The following is a 16,341-nucleotide window of genomic DNA, read 5'->3' on the forward strand; positions in this document are numbered from 1 at the left end:
CAAAAACCACCAATCAAAATTAGTAATATACAAACTATCCAAACCTAGCTCTCTGCCAGATCACTATACTTAAATAAAGCGCTCATATCCTCAAATATAGGCTGATTTCATCTAAGACAATCGGTTGGCTACAATTCAACAGCCCAACGAATGGGGTTTAAAGCAGTAATAAAAAATAAATTTTATATTGATGCAAGAAAAGAGTGCAAAGTTTCGACTAATCCTGAAACAAAACATTTTGTCAAGTTGTATACTTTATAAGCACGAAGGGTGAGTGTTCCCTTCGGCTTTCATGGTTGTATCTAAATGCAGTGATATATATCACCGGATTTACAGGGATTACGTGCTGCACAATCGATTGGAAAAGTAATCCCCTAGACACTTATAATAGCACACCAATGTTACTAGCAGTTCTTTCCTTCATTTCCTGATTTGTTCAAAGTTTAATTTCGCGACATTGTAGCGCGGATCATATTAAATATGTTTGGATATAGATTTCAACATGTCCGAATAAACAAATAAATAAATGTGGAGATTGCAACTTCGAATAAATATTTATAATTGACCACAACAATCAATCGCCGTTTAGATAAAATTACCAGAATAATCGAACACATTGGCCTGAGTAGAAAAAGCTGAATGAAAGTGGTAATAAACCATCGGCTTCCGATGATACTGTCCAATAAAGCTGTAGCGTAATCCAAACTAAAAATAGCATTCTCATTCAAGCAAAAATCATTCCCATCATTGTTTTCATCAGCATCATCATCATCATCATCATCCGTATTGTGTGTCCCACAACGGCTAATGGTGACAAAAAATACCGGTCCCGGTGCGCCTTCCCGTTTACCGAAATCCGATCGATCGCTCATCTGATATGTCTATGAATAAATTTGTTCGCCTTCTGCGAAGTGCACCCCTTTCAACAGCAGCCGCAGCAGCGAGTCGATTTTTTCGAATCACAACGGGACGAATCCGTCCTCGCTCGGTGTCGTTGTCGTCGTCGTCGTCATCGCAAATTCGAAGCCATTCTGAAGAGGGTTTGAAATCTCCCGATAAAGATACGACAGATTTTCCTCCACAGCAATTCATCCATCCGTGGTGTGCTTGCCTGTTTTCCGAACGTGTGCACTCGTCGTGGAGCAAATCTAAGTTTGGTGAGATTGCGGAATTGGCTGAAACGGATCGGATCACACTGCGGCGTGGTGACGGTGGCAGGCAGGCAGTGGAAACCGAAGGCCGGTGAAAAATAAATAAGGGAAAACAAACGCGCCCGGAAAAGCCATTTTGGAGGAAGTACTGAACCGACCGCCCCGGCACGCCTGTGGAAGATTTAGGATTGAAAAGTGAGCAAATCGTCTTTATTTCGAATTCGAAGCGAAACAAAAAAAAAAGAGTCGAAAACAACTTGCACAGAACATTTTATTTCGATCTGACAGTAAAATCCTCTACTAGACACAGTCGTTCACAGCATCTTTGACAAACCCATCTTTGCACAGGAAGACGGAAAGCAACAACGGTACTACAGTCCTGCCATCGATATTGGAACATTGATCAAAGTGTATGTATTTGCTCGCTCTGCCTGGCTGGTAAGGAGTGTTGACTAAGACTGGGTGCACCGTATGAGGGGACGAGGGGTAGCCGCACAGGGACTATTTCTTGATATCAACAACATCGGACAAATCGAGAGCCCGAGAATGAATTCCGCTCGTTCATGTCGATGACGATTTATACTGACAGACACAGTACACATTCTTGTGTTGTTGCCTTGATGCCTGCCGGTTTCGTCCTTCTACTTTGGCCCAATGGTACCAGACTAGCTACTAACAGGAGGGACCGGATACTAACGTAGTTACCGGAGTAATTTTTATCGATTACAACGATCGGACGAATCGGACGTGAATGGTTATTATTTGAAGCCGCTCGGGATGAAATTTTTGGCGAGGGTATTTCAGTAGATGAACATTTTCAGGATTTGGAAAAAGGTTTTAGAAGATGGAACATAGTTTTGAAACAATATTTAAAAATTCGAATTAATCTAGGTATCTTCGCAGAAGACTCCAAACGAAACTCCAACGAGATTTTCGTTGACAACGCTTATTTTGAAAATTAATTACTCTTGAACCAGTTTATCGTAGAACATTGTTTATGAAAATGGGAGCAAATTTTTCCAGCAATCTAGAAAAATCTGGAGAGAAAATTTCACAAACCAGAACGAACCGAGAATGAATTTCTAGTCCCACGGTATCCTACTGAGGTTGCAATCAATCGATGGATCAACAGGACCCGGTTCGGATGAACTTTCTCGCTTACTCTGTAAGTATACTGTTTGTGTTGTGTTTACTGAACTGCGCACAATCACGGGACTCCTCACCGGCTATTGCCCCTCTTTTTACCATTTGAAGTGAATTGGCAAGGCCTTAACTGACATTTGCCGCTTTTGCAGCTTAGCACTAGAAAGTTCAGCGCACTTGCTCTGCTCCTGTAGAGCACTTGCGTCTTCCAGGTACAGCTTCTTCGGAAGCTACCTATTAACTCCATACTCTGTATGGAAACTCCATCCCAAGAGGATTATTGGTACATGGTATTAACCATGTAGCACCTAATTGGGGTTCAGTCTTACAACCTAGCTCAACTCCTTCAATGGGTATGAGCAATTCGCAAACTGTGTACAGCAATCGGAGCCAGCAACAAAAGACAGTCTTCGTGGCTGTCACAGAGGCATTTTTGAACCCAATGCCCTTTAGGCATACAAAAAAGTATAGAGTAAGGAGGGGTAAAAGTGCGATGCGGGTAAAAGTGCGATTCAATGATTTATCGGTGCAGATTCCGAGTAAATTGACTACATTGACATGGATGGGTGACTACTTTGACAGCTTGCATCCAACGTAAACTTTGGTTGCTTACGAAGCATATTTGCTGAATTATGTGCAAATGTTATTTTAGGGCGGTTTTGATGTAATTTTTCATAATATGGCAAATGTTATATCAACAGGAGAAAATTACTTGTCGAAAATTTGAAGCAGCGTTTTACATCACTCACATATCTGTTTTGAAAATAGCGTGAAAAGAATTTACAAAATATATTTCGCTTTTTCGTAATTTAATCTAACCCCGGCCTAGCGGAGTAAAAGTGCGATTCACGGATGGGGCAAAAGTGCGATTCATGGACGAGGCAAAAATGTATAGCTAATTATATACAGCTTTACGCACTATATTACAGATACTAGAAATGGAAGATCTGCAGAAAACTGTGTGCTCTACAGATGTTGGCCGAAGGAAAACTATGTTCCAAGCAAACGCTTGGAAAAGTTTTGATCTAACGATGGCTGCAATACACCAGCGCAAAATAGGAAAGGCGCAAATTGACAATATTCCTTACCGAAACATAACGCAGATTGGAGATGATATGGTTTTGTTAGATATTGTTGTGCTAATTTCATGGATTCGAGCTTCGCACTTTTGCCCCGCTAGTGGTCACACGAAAATTGATGACAACCTCAAACATCGCACTTATGCCCCGCCCTACTCTACTGTTTAATCAACGAAAGGCACTTCCCAACTATTTTAAAATCCGTTTCCATCATACCGATTTATAAATCTGTTTCATTCAACGAAGAAGAGAACTACCATCGAATCTCTATTCTTAGCTATCTCCCCTGCCAGAGGTTCTTGAAAGTATGGTGCACGATTCGCTCTGCTAATCTGTCAAATCTTTAATTTTTGCAAACCAACAAGGCTTCATAAAAAACGTTCGACCACTACAAAATTTGACTATTGCGGAAAAAAATCGAATGTCAATAACACATCGACTCAGCCTATATTGATTTTTCCAAAGCTTTTGATAAGGTACCACATACTCTAGCAGTTGAGAAGTTTAGAAGGATGAGTGTACCGGAATGGCTGACACAATAGATTCTGTTCTGATGGGGCGCAGCTCAACAGTGAGAGTTGGCGGAACAGGCTCTACTTCGTCCCAGAATCATTTCCGTGTATGTTCTTCAAGGCAGTGTCTTGGGACCGTTGCTGTTCGTTCTTTTCATCGATGTTCTTTGTGAAAAATTGAAATTTCCGAGACTATTACATGCTAACGACCTCAAATTTTACCGAGAAGCAAGTGCTCGCCGGTGCAGAGCACTAATTCGCCAGCAACGACAACCGAAGTTTCTACAAAACAATGAGATGCAGGAATTTTGCCATGGCTGTGATGTGCAATAATAGTACTGGCAACCTGCTTACTTACAAAACGGCGATGGCAGCCACGTGGAAGGAGCACTTCCAGATGTTGTTGAATGGAGAGGTAAACACGAAGATCGGTAGAAACAGGATAAGAATTTCAAACGGTGGCCAAGCTGAGGAGCCGCTGGCACAGGAAGAGGTTAAGAAGGCAAACAGTGAGCTGAAAAACGGTAAGGCTGCTGGGAAGGACGGTATCCTGGCTTCTAAATGCGGGGATCGAGCGATTGTACGAAGCAATCCTCCTGATCATTGTCAGGATATGAGAGGAAGAACGAATGCCGGACTGATCGGTTGGCCTCATATCCCCAATTTTCAAAACGGGACTTAGAGTCGGATTTAAAAACTATGGAGGGGCTTTTCCGTATCCTGTCCTGTGAACTGAGACCGTTAGCGGAGTGCTTCGTCGGCGAGTAGCAAACTGGTTTTCGTTTTCGTGAGAATCGCTCCACGACGGATCAGAAGTTTACCCTGCGTCAGTTACTAGACAAGCTCCGGGAGTACAACTTGCAGTCTCCTCATTTGTTTGTGAACTTCAAGGCGGCATACAATTCAGTCAAACGAAATGAGATGTGACAGATAATGCTCAAGCATGGTTTTCCGACGAAACTAGTTACGCGGATTCGTGCGACGCTGGATGAGTCAAAATCATGCGTCAGCTGCTTTCGTGACGTTTGATGAAAGCTAGCTTGGGAGATTGGCCGTGAGAGTCCAAATGGTGTTGGTGCCAAGGTAAAGCTGAATGGAGAACGATATGAAGTAATGGAGCTTGGTGACATGTGAGAAAAATGTAACCCGCGAAGTAAAACGACGAATTATAGCCGCGATTCGGCTTTTCTACGGATTACGTAGTCAGCAGAAGACCCGTAGTTTGAAAATTCACACAAAACTGGCATTCAACAGAACATTAATTATCCCGGTGGCCCTTTACGGACATGCATCATGGACGATGAAGGAAGCTGAGTGACTAGTGTTTGGGTTTTATAAGGTGTTCATTAGTGGCAAAACGGAAAATGGGGGTTGGCGCAGACGCATGAATCACGCACTGTATCAAGTATACAACACTAGTGAAGATTGTACAATGTGGCAAGCTACGCTAAGCTGGGTACGAGGCCAAAGTGCTCGATGAAAGATTAACCAAAACTATTTTCAGCAAAGAACCTAGAAAAGGCTATAGACTTGAGTAATCCGCGCGCCTAATGGGTGAGCGCTGTCGAGAAAGATGCACATTCTGCTGGAGAACGACAGCCTAGGCCGACCCCGACAGTACTAGAGGGCCGTAATTCGTTTCGTAAGTTTCCCCTGTCAAGTGATAATTTACGAAATTTTTTGCAGCTCACCGGTTGAATATAAAAATCCTCGAAATGATCAATACCAATGTCCAGCAGGTCCTCGGCAGTCAGACTATGAACAGCCACTGTACTGTCAATCTCCTCTCTATGTAAAACTGCAATTTATATGCTCATGCAACAATCTATATATTAGGAGCTTTCTAAACTTTCATATTTGTCTTGGGACCGAACGCATATATATCCATACATTGGCACATGTCTTTGTGCGCCACAAATACTGTTTATTGGGGGTTTAAACCCGTAAGCGAAAAATTCCATCACATAATAACATCCAGTTTGAAACATAAGCTAATGATTCTCATAGCATAGACATACCTAATATATGTATTTGAAAAGAACAATCATAATTTAGCTAACAATGCGACAACCGGGTTTGAATTGAACCCGCGTAATATGGATGAAGTTACTTACTTGACTGACCGCCGTAGCTAATAATTCTATTTTGCTTTCGACATGCTTTGATCGAGATTTACGATTCAATTTGCTATCGTATTATTACGTCATATGATCAAAACGAACGCCGACGACCGGTCCCCGTCCGGCCAGAGAGCTAAGAAAATATTAAAAAACACAAAGAACCACAAAAGTTGCTGAAACAGCGTCTGCGGCGGCCATTTCGACTAAATATACAACCGAAGGACCACCGCTTTCTCATCGCGTTGTTATTTAATGCATCATGTGAACTCACTTTATCGCAATCATATGTGCATGACCAGATCCAGTCTCCAGTGAGAAAAGACCTAACAAATCAGTTGATGTAGTTTTTCAGCAATTGTCAATCTTGTGCAAAGCGTGTGGCCCACAATCCAAGCGCAACTGTGCAATTCCTTATGAAAGAATTCATTTTTTAAAGGAGTAAACGCTACAAACTATTGAAACGTCATCTTTTTCGTCCGGAAAATTCTCTCGTCTAAGTTTTTAACATATTACATTGAAATAATATTTCTTCAATCGAACATAAGCAAAGATCAATTTCAGTTCTCACGCTACAAATACAATCTACTAAAACACATCAGCGCTCGGATCGGAACCTCGCAGCTACCGTGCACTCTTCTTCCATGCCGCACGCCGTGTGTGTATGTAATATCATTCGCCCTTAATGGATTTCAAAAATAATAATCAAGTAGCACTCGTGAAGAGGTGGAAAAAATAGGTGTAGTACTCACTTGCTTGCTTGACCGTCGCCGCGCAGAAGGTAAGCTTATTCGGAGCCGTGTACCGAAGCGGCAACCAACCGTTCGTCCGTGTCCGCGTCCAACGGATTGGCTGGCTGGTGGCCTCAGTAGACTACGTCGCACACTGGCACTGGCACTGGCACAGACAGCAGGCAGAGGCGCCGCCGCATGCGGAAACGCTACCCCGCACCGTCCGTATTATTGCCCGCCCAGGTTCGTTCGCTGTGTTGTCGGTAGGCAAATTACAAATTGATTGATGATTGACGGAGGCGACACGAGAAGTGAGGGAGTAGATATTCCTCCTACCTTTCCAATTTTGTTTTCTTCTTGCTCCACTGCTTGCTTGCTTGCCTGCTCGAGAGCAATCTTTATTATCTTTTTTCTACTTTTTTCTTCATTCAGATGATTTTTCTTCTCCCACTAACCGACACCCATACACTTTGACATCCACAGCAGCAGTGACGTTCGAACGGTACTAACACTTTCACTAACACTGACACAAAATCGCACTTCTACACTATAAGTTGCCAGTTGCAATTTATCCTCTTATTTAAGCTACCTTCAATAATTTTATTGAATAGAATTCTTCTTCGTTTATGCCCCACAGAGTAATGAATGTTTCTTTTTTTCTAATTACTGTTTTGTCTCACCACTGACCGAGACCGAGCCGTACTAAACTGGACAGAAACATTAAGACAGCTGCTGCTGCTGCTGCTGCTGTGACACACACGAACGAAGGTTTTGACATGCAGCCAGTAAAAACAGCAATTTTTCACCAAGGTTTTACCTCACGATTACTCTTCGCTTCTTCTTTTTTGTTGCGGTAGAAATTCTTCGGTTTTTTTTTGTTTCCTCTAACAGCTTTTGCCTTAGCTTTAGCTTTTTACGTCGAGTTTTGAACTATACCGCCACCAACGAATGTACGTACCCAACTCGGATTCACTGCTTTTCATCGGTTCAACTTCCAATGGAGAAACATTGTTTGGTTAAATTTCTGTTTTCCTGCTAAACCTCATCACATTGCGCCCGCTGTGCTCACAACATTCGATTCACTCACTGGATGTGCAATCTTTAAAAGCCTGCAAATAAAAAACAAAAACAGAAAACATATGAGTTAGTTAGTTACCTAGTAAGCTGGAACCGAGACACGTTCGTTTCATTATTTTTATTGTTTTATTGTTAGTAATGGACACTTGATGGCTGAAAGCTGCTACCGCCACAACAAAGATGGATTGTTTTGTACTTTCTCTAAGCAGAAGCAAAACACATAACAGTGATCGTTATGTAACACCTACTTACTTTGTTTTCTCGTTTAAGAAATGTGATTGTATTTTTCCATTCAGTGGATGGCTGACGGAGTATATTCGATCAGCGTAAACATAAGCATTAAATTGTATGTTTGTAATTATTTCCAGAAGTGAATGATGACAATTAGTTCTGTATATAATGCCGCCCAGTTAGCTTTGAGGTACGATCCTGATCTAACAAGTCAGTCGCTGTATTTTAGAATCTGGACTGAGCGGTGCTGGTCGAGTCAGAAGGATCGTTGCACTAGACCCGATGTACTCCCAAAGCAATTCATTTTCCGCTTAATTCCGTACAGTTCGTGACGTAGTTCGCCATAGTGTTTCTACTAATTCCACACTAACTGGCACGACAACTCATATGACTTTGTTCCATTCCCGTTTCAAGTTGTGTGCATGCATTGCAAATGGATTCCATCAATCCGTTGCTGATTTACTATCAGAACGTGCGTGGAGATCTCAAAGAAATCGGTGGTTTTGACCCAGAGGGTCATTCACCACTAATTAGATTGTTTCGGGCCAGATTTTCGACCTGAAGCAGATTTTGTGTCAGTTTTTTTTTGACTATAATTGTGAATCACATTTTTGACCAAATTTTGGATCAGATTTGGGATTCGATTAGATCATGGACCCAGATTCTAGACCAGGTCTGGACCACATTATGGACCTGCATCTGATTATGGACCACATTTTGGATCGCATTTTTATCAGATTTGGATAAAATTTTGGGTCACATTTTTGATCAAATTTTGGATCAGATTGCGGACCTGAACCACATTTGGACCTGAGCTAGATCTCTGAGCTACAGATCAGATCAGATTGTAGACCAGATTTGACGCCACATTTTTATCAAATTTGGACCATATTTTGGATAAAATTTTGAACCATATTTTTGATCAAATTTTGTACCGGATTCTGGACCTGAACCAGATTGTGCACCTTGTCCCGAATCTGGAGCACATTTTTTATCAGATTTTGGACCAGATTTTTAATCAAATTTGGGTCCATATTCTAGAACTAGACCAGAATACAAACCAAAATTTAGGCCATATTTATGATTAGATTTCAAAACACCAACCAGCCAGATTTTGGATCAGGTTTTAAACCAGATTCTGGACCTGGACCGTGTTTTTAGACCTGGACTAAATTGCGGCCCACATTTTTATCAGATTTTGTAACAAATTTTATAACAGATCAAAATTAGACTTTAAACAAGATTTTGGTTTGCATTTTTAATTAGGTGTTGGCCATATTATGGACCAGATTCTAGATTTGAACCACATGTTGGACATTAGCCTCCCAGCTGGCTCCAATGTATGACGCTGGCCTAATAAGCCAGTCGTCGTATGTTCGAATCCCGTCTGGGAGAGGCTGTTAGAGTCAATAGTATCGTAGCAATTGGCCCTGCAATTGTCCTGCACTCTAACAGCTGGTTGCGAAGTCTGTCGTAAAAAAACAGAAGGTCAAGTTTCGATAACGGAATGTAGCACCTAGGCTTTGCTTTGCTTTGTTGGACATCAGATCCTGGTCCAGATTTTGGACCACCTAGTATCTAATTTGGATTAGATTTTGGATAATATTTTGGACAACATTTTTGATTAAATTTTGGATGAGATTTGGTACTAGATTTTAAATTCTGGATCAAGACCAGATTTTGGGTCTGGATCAGATTCTGGACCACATTTCTTAACAGGTTTTGGATTAAATTTTGGACCAGACACTCAAACTGGGCCAGATTATAAACCAAATTTTGGTCCATATTTTTGATTAGATCTTGAACTTGAAGCAGATTTTGACCCACATTTTTCATCAGATGTTGAATCAAGTTTGGAATCAAATTCTGCACCTGAATTATATTTTGGACCTGAACTAGATTGTGGACCATATCTTTCTGTTAAATTTTGTGCAAGCTTTGGTAATATATTTGGACTAGATTGCGGAACATCTGTTGGACCACATTTTTCATCAGATTTTGGGTTCAGACCATTGGGCTAAGACCCAATTTGGCGCCTCCTTGTTTCTCAAATCAGTGGTCCTTAAAAGTTTATTATTTATTAGAATTTGACAAACATGATTATTACAATATTTTTTTGAAACGATTGTTCTACAATTGATGAAGGGACGGTAAAGGAAGGCATTGAAGAAGGATTTTGTGGGAATGGAGGAATGGACGTTCACAAATAAATCTGGTGTACCCCAAAGAAGTAACTTGGGACCAGTTTTATTTATTTAATTCTTTAACCATGCTACCTCTGCTCTTGACCCTGGTTGCAGAATGGCTTGTGCTGATGATCTTACAATATCATTGAGATTGCATCGAAAATTGTCGTCGTCATCAAACACTTTTCGACACATTTGTGAATTGATGAAAATTGAACTGCTTGACTGATTTGATTACCAAATGCGATGAAACATTCTATCGTATCAAATCGTATTTTATTACAGAATTGACGATCAGTTTTTGAAAAAGGTTGGCTATGGCAACGATCTTTCTTGAAAAAAGATTCATAAGACTTGCAAAAGCCCGCATCTCATTAAATTTTAGAAAAAAAGATCTTCGGGAAATTACAGTTTTTTCCTGTTTTCGGATGTGATCGTAATCCTTAGAAAGGCAAATTTTCGTCCCCGATTCAGAAGTCAACCGTTCTCTGATCTTCTACGTAATCTATTTACCTCCCAGCCGCAAGGAAAACGTAAGCAGTTTCAGCGAAAATATCGACGCAACTGTAAATGTGTAACTATCACAAACAGTCGCAGTCGGTCAAAAACACAACTCTTATGTTAACATTTCGCATCATGAAGTAACGTGTGTTTCATAAAAGCGCTATTATTTTCTCTCTCATTTAATTCTTGTGACCCCTTCTCATAAACGACTCTATAATTGATCGTTTCGTGTGTAATAATTCACAAATTAATTTCAAAGAAACTATTTTGCGCGAATTTGATCACTCGGCACTCGGTGCCATTAAAGCTGCTTGGTATGTTTTAATAACTAGAAACGGTACGTGCAAAAATGCAATTAAGGTTTACACAAATTTGCACTATTGAAAATTAGATGAATGTCGTTAAACGGCTTTTCTTCCCCAGAAGTACCATTACTTGTTTTAAATTAACCAGTTATTTTAACAGCTAACATTTAAAACATATTACCCCGTTTTACGGTACATACCAGCTTGATGGAGCAATAAAATGTAATCCAATTTTCCAAAGAATTGTTCAACCAAGTACTGCATTGCTTCAGATGGCCTACGTTATAGTCGTTTGATGATGGCATAAATAGTTTCCGAGATATGACAATTCAACTAAGCCATACGGCAAGAGCAAGGATGAAATTCTTGTTGACAGTTGAACGGTTATTATTCCGACATAAACCTCAATCATAAACAAATTAATAACAAACATTGCAATGACAAACGTGAAATTAGAAGATGACACACTTTCATTTTAGATTGGCATTAAAGCACTTTTAAAATACTTCTAGCTATTAATCAAACCTAATAAACCAATTCATAGAATCAAATTATAAAAATGATGTTTAATGACTGTTTCCCACAGAGTTCCCACAAATTACAATTGCACACAGTAAAATAAAACTAGTTGACAACGGACTAACTGACAAGGCAGCAGTGAGTGCTTCCAGTTTTTCTCGAGGTACGGCACTGATCTGACAACGACAAGCCAGTCGACACAAATCTCGACCGGAAGAAACACTAGCCTCACAGTTGTCCTGTATTCCAACAACTGGCTGTAAAGTCTGCCGAATAAAAACCGAAGATCAAGTTCTCCGAAAGTGGAAAGTAACGTAAACCAAAGTGTTTCTCCTACGTACTGCCACTTCCACGACAAGGCGTAGCAATAGCAGCAGATCTTGTTGCGATTGCCAAAATAAAACTAAATAGCTACAAAACATTTATATCATCACTTTATTTTATATTTTATTTATATCACTAACATCGCAATTAAACTAAACGAATTGCAGATTGATCTAATCGTAATGAGGGTATAAAACTAAATCTTTCCCTATCATGGCTGTATTTTTTTAATTACGATGGCAGACAAGTTTACCCTTTTTAGCTTAAGTAGCACAACAAGCTTTGCTTTTATGAGAACATGCTATGGAGAACAAAAGAACGCAAGTTTATGGCTCATATGTATTATTCAGTGATGGCAACTATCCAGCAATAGGAAATTAAATTGGCTTTATTGCTATTCACAGCGGAAGGTAACAAAACTAATTACGCTTAAGTTATACTGCTGAATGGATTAGAAAAACCTCTTATACCATCAATAAGCATTAAGGAAGCTTGATCACTAATTTTTAAAACTAGTTTAAAACATACACGTTTCCTGGAAATCATTATTTGAAATTGTCAAACGAATTCAGGATATTGGAACCTGAGTTGGACGTTTTATTCAAAATTTATTTAAACTTACTCTTTGATTTAGCTAATTGGTCTTAAATTTATTGTTTTTACATGTTGCTCGTGAATGGCTAAAGCAAATTATATGCTGCATATCGTCTGCAGAAAGGTTAGGTGAGGAGCCCGAAAGGTTACAGTAAACCTTTATCTCTCCTTTCCTGCTAAGCTTAACTAATTGAGTAACAGTTCTTAAGTAATTATATCATCAAATAGTGATGGTTACGTTTCGAAGCGTTTCGAGTGCTACTTTCGAATGACCAAATATAGGCGTAGTGCGGGTAATACCTTCGCCACTAGACTGTTCATTTCGCTCAGCGAAAAAGTTAGGAATGCTACTATGGGAAATGGTTATTGACGCTATAAAACCTTTTTAAACTTGGAATAAAACCAAGAGAGTCAGAATGCTTCCTCAGTGAATACACTGTTCACCTTGAGATCCCTAATAAATTCCGACAATTTTACATTCAATTCCACCGCTTTCTCCGCAGACTTCAAGGCGGTGTAAGATTCAGTTCAACGGAATGGGTTTTACTAAATTAACCCCTCAAGGTGTTGTACATCATTTCTAGCAACGCAAAATTTACTGAAATGGTCGTAACTTTGTTGTTTTTCAATATTTCCCGAAAAAAATCTGTTTTCAATTCCTACAGATTAAAACCATATGACACTTGGTCCGGGAGTAATTCCGATGTATCTTGGAAGACCACGGTATGGTCTTTTGTTTATTTTTGATCTTCTTTTCTAGTCCGTCCAGTTAGTCTTTTGTCTGTCGATGAAGAAGGGTTAAGTTCTGGAGGACGTTAATACCTATTGCTTTGCTTTGATCCAAACCTGAAGCGGAACGGATTTCAAAGGCGGTTTCCGTGACCTGGAACCAAACCATACAGTCTTTCAGCGACATAAGATGAGCGCAATTCGATTTCCTATCGAGAGCTGACGTTTGATGTCCGTTATCGATCCTACACCGAACGAATTGTGATCCTCCAGTCATGTCGGTCTTGGGTTGCCGTTCTCATGTCCCCTCGAACCCGCACTAAACGTGCATCAGGGGTAAGGTCTGCCCCAAAGTCTACGGCTTCTCCCCGGTTCTCTGCTAAAAATAGCTTCAACAACTCTTTCATCGAACATTCCGCCACGTGTCCAGCCCACCGTAACATGCGACGTTGTACTACCTTCACTATATGAGCATATTTGTGTACCTGATACTGTTCGTGGTTAACATTCCAAATTCCATTTTCCAAGTTGCTACCAATCAGCTCCATGCTGATCGCAGAAATTTACTCTCAAAAACCCCAAGCACTCGTCTATTCAGCTTCTTTAGCGTCCTTCATTCATGCCCGTAAAAGGCCATCGGGAGTGTTCTAGAGCAGGCTAGTTTTGCGCAAACTTACAAAGTACGGAACTTCAGCTGGCCTCGTAATCCATAGAAAGCTCGATTTGCAGCTGCTGTACCAAGATACATATATGACTGCCTCCACTACTGCTACAGAGACTATAGATTACAGAGGCGACAAGGCGCTCAAAAACCGCTAAATTTTGAATCGAAACGGAGAGTACCATCACAAATGAAGGTAACTATCCGTTTTGATTCAAAATTTAGCGAATTTTGAGTGCCTCGTCGCCTCTGTAACCTATAGTCTCTGTAACTACTGCATATCGTTCCCCACTCCGCTCTAACTCAACAGCAACACCATTTGGACTCCCATGTTCATTGCCAGCAACCATTTACAACGTTTTGACGATGGTAATGGTAAGTCCCAATCACGCTGCGTTCCATTTAAAAGGCCTCTTTCACTGCTCTACGGTTGATTCCGACGATATCGACATCATCCGCAAAACCAAGAAGCATGTGATGTGATGATAGTCACGTTCTGTACAACGCTTGCTCTTCGTATTATACTTTCCAATGATAAATAGCAGGTTAGAAAGTGCATCCCTTTGCTTCAGTCCATCCAACGTTACGTAAGTGGCTGAGGTGTCAACCGGTATTCTGACGGATGATATTGACCCATTCAGCGTCGTAAGAACCAGCTTAACCAGTTGCTTCGGACCCTTGTTCTAGCATTACCTGCCACGGCTCATTTCGTTTGACTGAATCGAACGCCGCCTTGAAGTTCACAAATACATGAGGCTGCAAATTGTGCCGGAACTTGTATAGTAACTGACGCAGGGTAAACATCTGATCAACCCTCACGAAAACTAGTTTGGTACTCGCCGACGAAGGGCTCAGTCTACAGAACAGGATACGGAAGCGCACCTTTTAATGTCTCGATAGTTTTTACACTCGAGTCGATATTCTCATTTAAAAATTTATAACAGGGCGAATTAGGTCATCACTTCTCCGGCGTTTGTTTTTCTACCCTGATTCTGACAATGATCCGGTGGATTGCATCGGGCGGCTGCTCGCTCTCCACCTTTAGAAGTTCAGTAGGGATGCCGTCCTTCCAGCAACCTTAACCGTTTTCAGCTCGATGATTGCCTTCATATACTTCTCTTGTGTTGGTGACTCTATAGCTTGGTCAATGCTCACAATTCTTATCCTGCGGATCTCCGTGTTTACTACTCCATTCAACAGTGACTGGAAATACTTCTTACACCTGGCTGCAGCAAGCGGGTTTGCAGCATTATCATTGCACAACACAGATATGGCAAAATTCCTGCACCTCACCGTTTTATAGAAACTCCGGGTCATTGCTAGTGAATCACTCCTCTGCACCGGCAAGCAAGTGTTCCTCGTACTCGCATTTTAATAGACGATGGGTTCTCTTTTTCGCACTTCGTCTTTCTATACCTTTCGCTCTTTTGACGTGTAGCCACAATAAGCATGCAGTTCCTGGCCTGGTTCTTCTCATATGTCACTCTCTGGCATTCGGCATCAAACCAGGTGTTACACTGTCTTCCACGCATCGTGCCTACCACCTCTTTCGCAGTCGTTTCAATAGCATCATGGAGGTTCCCCAACTGCCTACTTTAATTTTCTTTCCTTTCTTTCTGCTGTTCTGAGATTCGTTGATCAAACTTTTTAGCGTATTCAGCTGCCACAGTATCCGCCATCAATCGGGATGTTGGAACGCAGTCACCGCACTCAACGGAAGGAACGTGCTGGTCGAGCCAAAAATGGTGATACCTGATACCTGACAGTGGTCAGAATCGATATTAGGTCCCGTAAAAGACCGCACATCAATGACATTCGAAAATCGTCAACCGTCAATCAAGACATGACCGATCTGAGAGCTAGTCTCCATCCTCAATGTTTCCAGATGTTTCTGAATATTTAGATGTGGAAAACGGCTGCTACAGATGGCCTTTGTAGTGACTGCGGAAAAATTTATGAGCCTTAGACCGTTATCATCAGCCGGGAGATGAAAGCTGTCTTCCAATGACAGAACGGGAGAACACCTCCCTTCCGATCTGCGCATTTGCATTTCCGATGGTGATTTTCACGTCATGTTTTGGTCGCACCCCACAGCTCCTCTCGAGTCTGTCGTAGAACTCGTTTTCAATATCATCGGATTTATCATTTTTCGGTACATAGGTATATGTTGATTAAGCTGTAGTTGAAGAATTTGCCCTTCATTCTCAACACGCATATACGATCATCTACGGGCCTCCACCGGATAACTCGTTGCTTCTGCTTTCCCAACATTATGACTCCATATTCCGCCTTTCTACCGCCGGTGTAGAAGATGTGGTACTCGAAAGAAGTGCCTGCAATAGGGTCATCTGCACAGGACTCCATTTCTCTGAAATTTAGCCATCGAATGGGCCTTCCTGAATAACAGCAATCCCCACGCCGAGTCAATGGTTGAAAAGTTTCTCGAGCAAGCAAGCCAGCTCGTGCCGATTCATGGAA

The 16,341-nt window shown here is 41.1% G+C and overlaps 1 protein-coding gene across 9 annotated transcripts in view; it reads right to left on the reverse strand.

The window, feature by feature from the left end:
• The window catches only part of LOC128738135 (arginine-glutamic acid dipeptide repeats protein), a 120,307-nt gene that overhangs the window by 99,357 nt on the left and 4,609 nt on the right, over positions 1–16,341 (reverse strand). For all 9 annotated transcript variants that reach the window (XM_053833016.1, XM_053833020.1, XM_053833015.1 and 6 more), the window contains exon 2: positions 6,755–7,842. The gene's annotated coding sequence lies outside the window, so the exon portion shown is untranslated. The remainder of the gene's footprint in view (positions 1–6,754; positions 7,843–16,341) is intronic.

This window comes from Sabethes cyaneus, chromosome 2, assembly GCF_943734655.1.
Source record: "Sabethes cyaneus chromosome 2, idSabCyanKW18_F2, whole genome shotgun sequence".
NCBI lineage: Eukaryota > Metazoa > Arthropoda > Insecta > Diptera > Culicidae > Sabethes > Sabethes cyaneus.